A 13,069-nucleotide genomic window follows, 5' to 3' on the forward strand; every position below is an offset into this window, starting at 1 on the left:
GTCTAATGAAATTCGAAGACTAATTAGAAAACGGAAACGTGCACACGAAAGAGCCAAACGTACACTTATCAATGATCATTGTGCTAAATTCCGTCTAATTCGTAATCAATGTATTAACACTATTAAACATGCAAAAATCGCATATATTAACCATCTCTGTGGTACACTCAAGAAACCATCTAATCTCAATGTGAAGAAGTGGTGGAAAACTGTGTACTCATTATTGCCAAATTATAGAAAATCCCCGATACCACCACTTCTTCACAATGACACTGTAGTTTCAGATGATTTCGAAAAAGCTTCCTTGTTCAACGATTTTTTCTGTGCCCAGCAACTATTGATGACTCAAACGCTGAACTTCCAAACATTAATTACGAATGTAATGTAATGTAACTATTTCTAATATACATATCACTGCTACTGATGTAAAAGACGCTATATTAAATCTAGACTGTTCTAAAGCCATTGACCCCGACCTGGTGAATCATCGATTGCTTAAAGAATCTGTTGATATTATATGTAAGCCCTTAAGCTCACTGCTTAACCTATCTCTAACATCTGGTATTTTCCCCAACAGAATGAATGGAAATCTGCTAATGTAACCCCTGTACATAAAAAAAGAAAATAAGTCTATATTAACAAACTATAGACCGATATCCTTATTTTCTATTGTAGGAAAATTAATGGAACGATGCATTTTTAAATATGTTCACAATTTTTTGCATGCCCACTCGCTACTATCTCCCCACCAATCTGGATTTAGACACGGCGACTCACCCGTTAATCAACTTCTTGCTATCACTCATAATATTTACTCTGCTTTAGACCATGGTAAAAAAATACGAATGGTCTTTTGTGATATAAGCAAAGCTTTCGACCGCGTTTGGCATAAGGGACTACTAAGTAAGCTTTCAGGTTTTGGAATTCGGGGTACACTTCTAAAATGGTTCGAAAATTATCTCTACAATCGTAAACAAAAGAGTTGTTATCAACGGAAAATTTTCTAATTGGTCTGAAATTAAGGCCGGGGTTCCCCAATGCTCGATACTGGCCCCCCCCCCCCCCCCCCCCCCCCCTTTTTTTTTTCTCTTATTTATAAATGGCATTGTGAAAGACATACGAGCTAATATAAAATTATTTGCAGATGACACCTCTTTGTATTTCATTCTCGACTCACCTAGGATTAGTGCAGTCGATTTGAATTTCGATCTTCGTAAAATTCATGAATGGTCAGTGAATTGGCTGGTTAACTTCAATCCTACTAAAACGGAAACCCTATTAATATCCAAAAAGACTAATTCCCCAATTCATCCTCCTCTTTACATGAACAATATTTTGCTTTCTGAGGTAAGTTCACATAGGCATCTCGGTTTGACTTTGTCCATCAATGGCGGTTGGACTGATCATATCAACTTGATCAAATCTAAGGTTTCACCAAAATTAAATATTTTACGCAGATTCAAATTCACTTAGATCGTACTTCCCTTCAAACTCTGTATTTTACTCTTATCCAACCTATTTTTGAATATTGAAACATTGTCTGGGATAACCTTACAAAAACTCAGTCTGACATGCTAGAAAATCTCCAATTAGAGGCAGCGCGTATAGTTACTGGCGGAACGAAACTCACAAGTAGAGTAAAACGTTATCTTGAAACAGGCTGGCTTCCCTTAGAGCAAAGACGTAAACACCACAAAATCATTCATTTCCATAAAATGGTTCGCGGTCTCCTTCCTCAGCATCTACAAGAAATTCTTCCTCAGCGTAATAATAGCATCCATGATCACAATACTCGTGTTAGAAATAACTTTCGTCGGCCTCCTTGTCGCACAAGTCTTTACATGAAATCCTTTCTGGAATTTCTTGCCAGATGCAATAAAAAGTGATTCGTCCATAATTAAATTGAAAAGTCATTTAAATAAACCACGCCACAAAGTTCCACATTACTTCCTTAGCGGTAGTAGACTGGGTCAGATTCACTATGCTAGATTAAGGATGGAGTGCAGTCCACTAAAATTTTATCTATTTCATAGAAATCTTATAGATAGTCCTCTGTGCATGTGTAATCAAGAAGATGAGACCAACCAACATTTCCTGTTACGTTGTCCACTTTTCGCGCAGTTTCGCTTACGTTGTTTTAGTGCTCTAAACTATCCCTTATCAACTGAAATACTACTCTTCGGTGATAACGAACTCACGTATGATGAAAATCTTTTGATTTTTTCCAGTGTTCAAGAATTTATAATTATTTCTAAAAGATTTAAATGAATTTTTTTTTTTTTTTCTTGTTTTTTTGTTGTTGTTTTTTTGTCCAGTACACAGCTGTTACAGCAGGTTGTATATCTCATGTCATGGCATAAAATTCCTCTCTAATTTTTTTCTTCTGGTCTTTCCATCTTTCCTCTTTTCCGAATTTCCCCATTTTTCATTTATTCAAGTATTACCTTGCTCACTTATGTATTCTCCCACTTGCTGCCGTTTACTAAATGTGTCATAAAAGAAAACGGATTAATATAAGTCTTATACTTGTTTCCGAATCCCATTCAAATTGTATGAAACAGGTCTAGAATTACTTTCTGTTAGAAGGAAAAGACGGAAATTACAATTAGTTTACAAAATGGATAGACATCAAACTCCAAACTACATTACAAATTTACTTCCCTCTACAGTCGGTGAAAACAGACAGGGTCTAAGAAATAATGAAAAATATAGAATCCCAAATTTCAGACTGTCTATTACAAACCAATCCTTTCTACCTTCCTCTTTGACGATGTGGAACTCTATACATTCTGATATTAGATCCATGCCTTTTTCTGCTTTCAAGTCAGCTTTAGCCCCTAACTTACCATGCTCAGTACCCCCTTATTACTTAATTGGTGATAGAAAACTTAATATTATTCACACTAAATTAAGACATGAATGCAGTTCCCTTAATCATGATCTTTACCGTTCAAATCTGGTCCAAAACTCAAATTGTGTAAATTGTGGCTATTATTGTGAAAATGCCTATCACTTCTTCTTTGAATGTCAATCTTACACAAATGCTCGAGTTGTGCTTTTAAATCATTTAAGTGATTTAGATATAAATATATCTTTAAGATTATTACTTTTTGGAAATGAAAATGTCTTTGGATTTAAATTGTGTTGTATTTAACAAAGTACAAAATTTTATAAAATCCAGCGGAAGATTTTAACAAGATTTTAACAATATTTAACATGTTTGAAAATTTTATTGACTTTGTTATATTATTTTGTGTGAGTGCCTAATGTTATGTAGGCTTATATCTCTTTCGTACTGCAGTTGATCAGTCTGTAATATCATCTGTTGTCTATGTAACTATTGTAAGGAAATGGCTTCATAAGTTGTAATAACTTGTGCCAAATCCTATTTGCAAATATGTGTAAATAAAATATATTTAAAGTAAATTGTATGATTGTATAATTGTGTATTGTATATGTATGAATTGAATGGATAAAATAAAGTTTATATTAACTCTGCACAACTAGGAACCGAGCAAAGCCTTAATAATCATCACGTTAGAGAAAATTTCTTTCAGCACTTCTCAAGAAATATCAATAACAATAATTGTTTAACGGATGGTCAGCCGGCCGTGTGGACGGACGACTTAGGCTTAATATATAGATACAATCTACTAGTATATATTCTAGGTCTATTCGGGTTCCTGTCGTGACAATGGATATCCCTGATGGTCCTTTTTATTTTAGCGACAAAAAGTTTGTTTTATTTTGCAGAAAGGACGAGCAGATCAGCAAATTTTTACAATATCAAATGAAACGCAAATCCAGAAAGGGATTATTTACAACCAGTTGACGGATCGCGGACGACGTCAGGGATTTGAATAGTCCATCGCAATGATGGTGAGCCGAAATGTATATATTTGGTCACACTACAATGAATGTACATGTACATCAAGTGTCATTGTCCTGTTTTCATATATAACGTTATATACATACAAACACCACTTTGAAACATAGGGCGTGCTACATGTACATCCGGGTTATCATCGATGTGCTCGAAGTTTGCGATTGTTTGCTTTCTCGGAATTATTAAATCAAGTGTTCAGCTTTTCCTGTTTTTCAATAATACGATCGATCGAATTACAATCATATAGTCAAAGAGTAAAATAAAAAAAAAAAAAAAAAAAGAAGGAATGTTTTATATTTGGTATAAAAGAACTAGAAGAACTTTCAATGTTCCAAAGGGAAATCAAGAAAAGTACTTTTTGCAGCAAAACATGCTGATATAAGTCCGGAAAAATATAAATTTCTTAAACATGACCAATTTTAACAAATAACTCAGAAATTTCGTATGTAGAATTGTAAATACCTTTGCTGGGCGTGGGGCTTTTTATTTAAAAGTCAACTGAACTGAGAAAAACAGGTTTGCAAAACGCATATCCTGTATATAGTAGGGTATACGTTTGTTTAAATAATTATCTCTACATATCACCTATTGCAGTTATTTTTGAAATCCTTATATCACGTATTCCTGCTTTTTAAAACACTATATCACTAATTCGAGCTTTTAAAAATCATTATATCACTTATTCGAGTTCTTTTATAATCACTAAATAATTTATTCCAGCTTTTTAAAACCACTATATCATTTATTCCAGCTTTTTGAAATCTCTATATTACTTATTCCAGGTTTTAAAACTACTATATCACTTATTCCAGCTTTTTAAAACCACTTTATCATCTATTCCAGTTTCTATATCACTACATCACCATATTACTAATTGTAGTTTGTATGTCACTAGTTAATCGTGTACATATAATGAATTCACTCTGCACATGTAAATCTCTATCGCATTAGCATTCGTCATTTTTTGGTTTATTTGTTTTGGTTTGTTTTGGGGGTTTTTGTTTGTTTTATTTTTGTTGTTGTTGTTGTTTTTTTGTAGAGAATAATGTACATGTATAGTGAAGAATTGTTGGCCGACACGGAATGTACTGTACAAAAAATGTAAAATAAGGAAAAATATCAGATTCCGTGATACATATTGTAGGTTATATAAAAAGGCCAAAACGACAAAACGCGATCCGGATATTAGAAAATATAAAGACCAGAGAAATAAAGTTAATAACATGAAAAAAAAGTTTTGGCTTTTTTTTCCGGCCCTTTCCCAAAATTTTCCCCTTTAAAAATTTGAAATTTTTTAAAACCTTTTTTTGGGGAATGTCCTGGCCAAGTTATGTTATTTTTTAAGTTGGTTTGAAATTCAAGATGGCCGCCATGACGTCATGTATTGAAAAGTTTAAAATGGCCATAACTCTAAAAGTATTCATTTTACAAAGGTCATGTAATAATGTTATTTGTAGATAATGACTAGCGCTAACTTTTACTAACCAAAAGTTTTAGGTCAGAGGTCAAATAAAAGAGTTCGCTATGGAGTCAAATTAGTCCATTTTTAGAAAATCTTCATTTTTCAATCTTTTTCCAAAAAAAGTTCTTAGTATGATGTAGAATGTCATTCTGATGAATTTGACGTTTTCAGTTTTTCTGTGACACATACGGTTTCCGGTATACGCCATTTTGAATTTCCACTATATATTCTATATTAAAAATAGTTTTACATTTTAAACTTCTTCTCAAGTTCCACCGGTGGTATTCAGCTCAATCTTAGCTGAAATAATCCTTGGATTGTCCTGGCCAAGTTATGTTATTTTTTAAGTTGATTTGAAATCCAAGATGGCCGCCATGACGTCATCTATTAAAAAGCTTAAAATGCCCATAATTAAAAAAGTATTCATTTTACAGGGGTCAGGTAATTATGTTATTTGTAGTAAAAGGCTGGCTCTAGCTTTTACTTACTAAAAGTTTTAGGGTCAGAGGTCAAATAAAAGCGTTCGCTATGGGGTCAAATAAGTCTATTTTTAGAAAATCTTCATTTTTTAATCTTTTTCCAAAAAAAGAAATTTAAGTATGATTCAAAATGTTATTCTGATGATTTTCATGTTTTTTGGTGTTTCGGTAACGTTTACCATTAACGCGGAACGCCATTTTGAATTAATTTGGCATCAGATATATAACGGCATCTGAGATATAACGTTAGTTGGACGAGGGGAGATAACTCGTACAAGGCTGTACGAGTTACCTCCCCTCGTCCAACATTTGTTGAAACGTTTTATTTCAGATGCCAGATTTATTCAAAACTAGAATGCGGATGACCTATCAAGTGTTTTTAAATAGTTTTTTTCTTACCTTTTGAAATACAAAGCCTTTAGGTCATTTATGCTAAGAAGGTGAAAAGCCCGTCAAATTGTTAACCAACAATTTCTAGTTGTGTATTGTATATGTATGAATTGAATGGATAAAATAAAGTTTATATTAACTCTGCACAACTAGGAACCGAGCAAAGCCTTAATAATCATCACGTTAGAGAAAATTTCTTTCAGCACTTCTCAAGAAATATCAATAACAATAATTGTTTAACGGATGGTCAGCCGGCCGTGTGGACGGACGACTTAGGCTTAATATATAGATACAATCTACTAGTATATATTCTAGGTCTATTCGGGTTCCTGTCGTGACAATGGATATCCCTGATGGTCCTTTTTATTTTAGCGACAAAAAGTTTGTTTTATTTTGCAGAAAGGACGAGCAGATCAGCAAATTTTTACAATATCAAATGAAACGCAAATCCAGAAAGGGATTATTTACAACCAGTTGACGGATCGCGGACGACGTCAGGGATTTGAATAGTCCATCGCAATGATGGTGAGCCGAAATGTATGTATTTGGTCACACTACAATGAATGTACATGTACATCAAGTGTCATTGTCCTGTTTTCATATATAACGTTATATACATACAAACACCACTTTGATAAACATAGGGCGTGCTTCATGTACATCCGGGTTATCATCGCTGGACTCGAAGTTTGCGATTGTTTGCTTTCTCGGAATTATTAAATCAAGTGTTCAGCTTTTCCTGTTTTTCAATAATACGATCGATCGAATTACAATCATATAGTCAAAGAGTAAAATAAATAAAAAAAGAAGAAATGTTTTATATTTGGTATAAAAGAACTAAAAGAACTTTCAATGTATAGTTGCTTATAGCAGTCTTATGTTCCAAAGGGAAATCAAGAAAAGTACTTTTTGCAGCAAAACATGCTGATATAAGTCCGGAAAAATATAAATTTCTTAAACATGACCAATTTTAACAAATAACTCAGAAATTTCGTATGTAGAATTGTAAATACCTTTGCTGGGCGTGGGGCTTTTTATTTAAAAGTCAACTGAACTGAGAAAAACAGGTTTGCAAAACGCATATCCTGTATATAGTAGGGTATACGTTTGTTTAAATAATTATCTGTACATATCACCTATTGCAGTTATTTTTGAAATCCTTATATCACGTATTCCTGCTTTTTAAAACACTATATCACTTATTCATGCTTTTAAAAATCATTATATCACTTATTTCTGCTTTTAAAAATCATTATATCACTTATTTCTGCTTTTAAAAATCATTATATCACTTATTTCTGCTTTTAAAAATCATTATATCACTTATTTCTGCTTTTAAAACCGCTTTTTAAAACCACTATATCACTTATTCGAGTTTTTTTATAATCACTAAATAATTTATTCCAGCTTTTTAAAACCACTATATCATTTATTCCGGCTTTTTGAAATCTCTATATTACTTATTCCAGGTTTTAAAACCAATATATCACTTATTCCAGCTTTTTAAAACCACTTTATCATCTATTCCAGTTTTTATATCACTAAATCACCATATTACTAATTGTAGTTTGTATGTCACTAGTTAATCGTGTACATATAATGAATTCACTCTGCACATGTAAATCTCCATCGCATTAGCATTCGTCATTTTTTTGTTTGTTTTTTGTTTTGGTTTGTTTTGGGGTTTTTTGTTTGTTTTATTGTTGTTGTTGTTGTTTTTTGTAGAGAATAATGTACATGTATAATGAAGAATTGTTGGCCGACACGGAATGTACTGTACAAAAAATGTAGGGCCACACCACGGGTATGGTATATATTATTTCATGCCGATATTAAGTCTACATTATGTAATATAATACTGTTCAAAAATTGCAGGGCCATACAACGGGAATGTATATATATATTTGCCATGTGGTCATTCTATATCTGTTAATACGATATGAATATGAAGCCGTGACAATGTACGTGGACATAAAGCACTTTAATAAACACAAGTACTTGCTACACAGGTGTCATCATCGCTGTGTTCCGTTTTGGCCTTTCTCCATTTTTCTCCCAACTATAAATCAAGTGTACAACTGTTTCCTGTTTTTATTCCACCATCATCAGATGGTTGGCTATTCAAATCGTCCTCCGTCTGTGGTCCGTTTTCCGTCCGTCATCCGTCCACAAACAATCCTTGTCTTAAGATTTTTTTTCTAAAACTTCATTTGTAGGCTTCCCTACATTCCTAGTTATGTTCAAATAAAAAATCGCCGAAAGGCTGACAGGTAGCCATCTTGTGTTTATTGACATACTTATTTCTCAGAAAGTTCTTGGTGAATTTATCTCAGATTACATATGTAGGTTCCACTTGCAACTGCTTAGGAGAAAGACAGGAAAGGTGAGAAAAGCAGAGAAAAGATCAGCCTTACACTCTCCATAGTAAAACAAGAGGCCCAAGGGCCTGTATCGCTCACCTGGTTTATTTGAACAAACATAAAAATAATGTTCATGTTATATTTGTTAATGTCTAACAATGCTACATTGTATAAATGCTACATTGTATAAATGCTACATTGTATATGTATGATTATGGGCTGAAGATCTCAACTGCTTCAAAGATACAACCTAGAAATGAAGTCAAGTCAAGACTCAACATGATTGTGTTTAAAGAAACATATTAAGTCCCTTGGGGTGGGGAAAGACCCCTGGGCTAATTTATTTTTTACATCAGGACTGTGTTAATCTCTTGATCTTAATTGTATTAAAAATGCAATATGTCCTTTATATCAATATACAAAATGTAGTCAAAATGATCCCTTTTGCCCCGCCGTTGAGGCACCTGGGGGGATCAGCCCAACATTTGTATAAATTTAAATCCCAGCCATCTGGAGATGTTACAACTGAAATATAAATGTCAAACATTGCTTAGGTCCAGAGAAGAAGTCGTTAATATCAATATTGCCAAAAGAACCACTTTTAGCCCCACCCCTCAGGCCCCTGGGGGTCAGCCCCATCATTTGTTTAAATTTGAATCCCAGTCACTTACGAATGTTACCACTGAATTATCAATGTGATGCATTGCTAAGGTCCAGAGAGCAAGTCGTTAATGTCAACAATCTAATAAATATCTAGATGGTCAATCTCACTACGTTACATGAACATCTTACAACATCCCATAAGGGGATTAGCTAATCAAATCACTACTTCCAGAATCTTGAAAGTTATATACACATATCTCAAAGGTCACCCCGACGTGACCCCTTATGGGATGTTGTTAGATGTTCATGTAACGTAGTGAGAATGACCATCTAGATTTTAATTAGATTGTAATGTCAATATTGCAAAATGGACCCCCTTTTGGCCCTGCGGCGCCCCTCGGGCCCCTGGGGAGTTAGTCCCATCATATGTATTAATTTGAATCCCAGCCACCTAGGGATGCTACTTCTGAAATATCATATGTCATATATTGCTTAGGTGCAGAGAAGTTGTTAATATCAATATTGCCATATGGATCCCTTTTGGCCCGGCCCCTCAGGCACCTGGCGGGTCAGTCTTTCCATTTGTATAAATTTGAATCGCACCCACCTAGGGATGCTACCATTGAAATATCAAGGTCATACATTGCTTAGGTCCAGAAAAGAAGTCGTTAATATCAATATTGTCAAATGGACCCCTTTTGGCCCCGCCCCTCAGGCTCCTGGCGGGTCAGTCCTATCATTTGTATAAATTTATCGGACGACGTCAGGGATTTGAATAGTCCATCGTGATGATGGTGAGCCGAAATGTAAGGTTACGATGTATATATTTGGTCACACTACAATTAATATATATTATATATATCAAGTGTCATTGTCCTGTTTTCATATATAATGTTATATGCATACAAACACCACTTTGATAAACTTAGGACGTGCTACATGTACATCCGGGTTATCATCGCTGGACTCGAAGTTTGCGATTGTTTGCTTTCTCGGAATTATTAAATCAAGTGTTCAGCTTTTCCTGTTTTTCAATAATAGGATCGATCGAATTACAATCATATAGTCAAAGAGTAAAATTAATGAAAAAAAGGAAATTTTTTATATTTGGCAAAAAAGAACTACAAGAACTTTCAGTGTATAATTGCTTAGGAGTTGCAGTCTAATGTTCCAAAGGGAAATTTTAAAAAGTACTTTTTGCAGCAAAACATGCTGATATAACTCCGGAAAAATATAGATTTCTTAAACATGACCAATTTTAACAAATAACTCAGAAATTTCGTATGTAGAATATCGCCAAAAGATTGTAAATACCTTTGCTGGGCGTGGGGCTTCTCATTTAAAAGTCAACTGAACTGAGAAAAACAGGTTTGCAAAACGCATATCCTGTATATAGTAGGGTATACGTTTGTTTAAATAATTATCTGTACATATTAGTTATTTTAAAAATCTTTATATTACTTATTCCAGCTTTTTAAAACAACTACATGTATATCACATATTCCAGCTTTTTAAAACCACTATATAACTTATTCCTGCTTTTTAAAACCACTTTATCATTTATTCCTGCTTTTTAAAACCAATATATCACTTATTCCTGCTTTTTAAAACCACTTTATCATCTATTCCAGTTTTTTAAAACCACTATATAACTTATTCCAGCTTTTTAAAACCACTTTATCATTTATTCCTGCTTTTTAAAACCAATATATCACTTATTCCTGCTTTTTAAAACCACTTTATCATCTATTCCAGTTTTTATATCACTACATCACCATATTACTAATTGTAGTTTGTATGTTACTAGCTAATCGTGTACATATAATGAATTCACTCTGCACATGTAAATCTATATCGCATTAGCATTCGTCATTTTTTTGTTTTTTGTTTGTTTTGTTTTTGTTTTTTGTTTTTGTTTTTGTGTGTGTCTTTTGTTTGTTTTATTGTTGTTGTTGCTGTTTTTTTTGTCGAGAATAATGTACATGTACAATCAAGAATTGTTGGCCGACACGGAATTTTCTATAAATACTAACGATGACATCCAATGTTCTCTTAAGAGGGGTGCCAAGATGGCGTAGTCGTAGAGTTTTATGCCGTAGATCGTAAGTTCGAGTCCCGGACAGGACACTATTAAAATGTCCTCCTTTTTCATTTGTTTTCTGTGTATATCATATTCGATGGCAATACTAAGTCTACATTATTGAATATGATACTCTACATAATATTTGATGGCATCAGAAGTCTGAATTATCAATATAATACTGTACAAAAATGTAAGGTCATACCACGGTTATGTATATAAATATTATTTGATGGCGATACTAAGTCTACATTATTTGGATAATACTGTACAGAAATGTAGGGCCATACTACGGGTATGTATATATTATCTAATATAATGCTGTACAAAAAGTTAGGGCCATGCCACGGGTATGTATATATTATTTAATATAATGCTGTACAAAAAGTTAGGGCCATGCCACGGGTATGTATATATTATTTAATATAATGCTGTACAAAAAGTTAGGGCCATGCCACGGGTATGTATATATTATTTAATATAATGCTGTACAAAAAGTTAGGGCCATGCCACGGGTATGTATATATTATTTAATATAATGCTGTACAAAAAGTTAGGGCCATGCCACGGGAATGTATATATATTTTTGGCCATGTGGTCATTCTATATCTGTTAATACGATATGAATATGAAGCCGTGACAATGTACATGGACATAAAGCACTTTAATAAACTCAAGTACCTGCTACACAGGTGTCATCATCGCTGTGTTCCGTTTTGGCCTTTCTCCATTTTCTCCGAACTATAAATCAAGTGTACAACTGTTTCCTGTTTTTATTCCACCATCATCAGATGGTTGGATATTCAAATCGTCCTCCGTCTGTGGTCCGTTTTCCGTCTGTCGTCCGTCCACAAACAATCCTTGTCTTAAGATTTTTTTTCCAAAACTTCATTTGTGGGCTCCCCTACATTCCAAGTTGTGTTCATTCAATTTTGAGAGTTATTAGGGAAATAAAAATCGCCGAAAGGCTGAGAGGTAGCCATCTTGAGTTTATTGACATTATTATTTCTCAGAAAGTTCTTGGTGAAGAATTTATCTCAGATTACATATATAGGTTCCACTTGCAACTGCTTAGGAGAAAGACAGGAAAGATGAGAAAAGCAGAGAAAAGATCAGCCTGGCACTCGTCATAGTAAAAAAAAAAGAGGCCCAGAGGGCCTGTATCGCTCACCTGGTTTATTTGAGCAAACATCAAAATGATATCACGTCGGGGTGAACTTTTGGATTAGCAAATCAAATGACTACTTCCAGAATCTTGGAAGTGAATTTTATATGTCCGAATTAGCATGACTAGAGTGCATAGCTTGTATAATCTGTCAATTTGTTTCAAGTCATTTCGTCCCACAAAGCCGAAATAGTTTGCTTCAGATGCACGCTGTGACGAAATGTTTTGCTTCGATGACATCGAAAAATAAAAAATTCGCCCTGAAAGTTAAATACACACATCTCAAAGGTCACCCTGACGTGGCCCCTTATGGGATGTTGTTAGATGTTCATGTAACGTAGTGAGAATGACTATCTAGATTTTAATTTGATTGTAATGTCAATATTGCAAAAAGGACCCCTTTTGGCCCCGCGGCGCCCCTCGGACCCATGGGGAGTTAGTCCCATCATTTGTATAAAAGGTGTGGCGCATATTGGCCTGTTTCGACCTAACGGTGACCGTTTTCCAAATCAAAAAAATAAATGTTTAAAACTCAGTTTTTTAATACAAACCTTAAATCTATTACATATACAAATCATTATTTGCGAAAAATTTGCTTGTTCATAGCAATGGATATTTCATTAAATGACCGTAAAGTTGCACCA

The sequence above is a fragment of the Pecten maximus genome, chromosome 1, assembly GCF_902652985.1.
Source record: "Pecten maximus chromosome 1, xPecMax1.1, whole genome shotgun sequence".
Taxonomy (NCBI): Eukaryota; Metazoa; Mollusca; class Bivalvia; order Pectinida; family Pectinidae; genus Pecten; species Pecten maximus.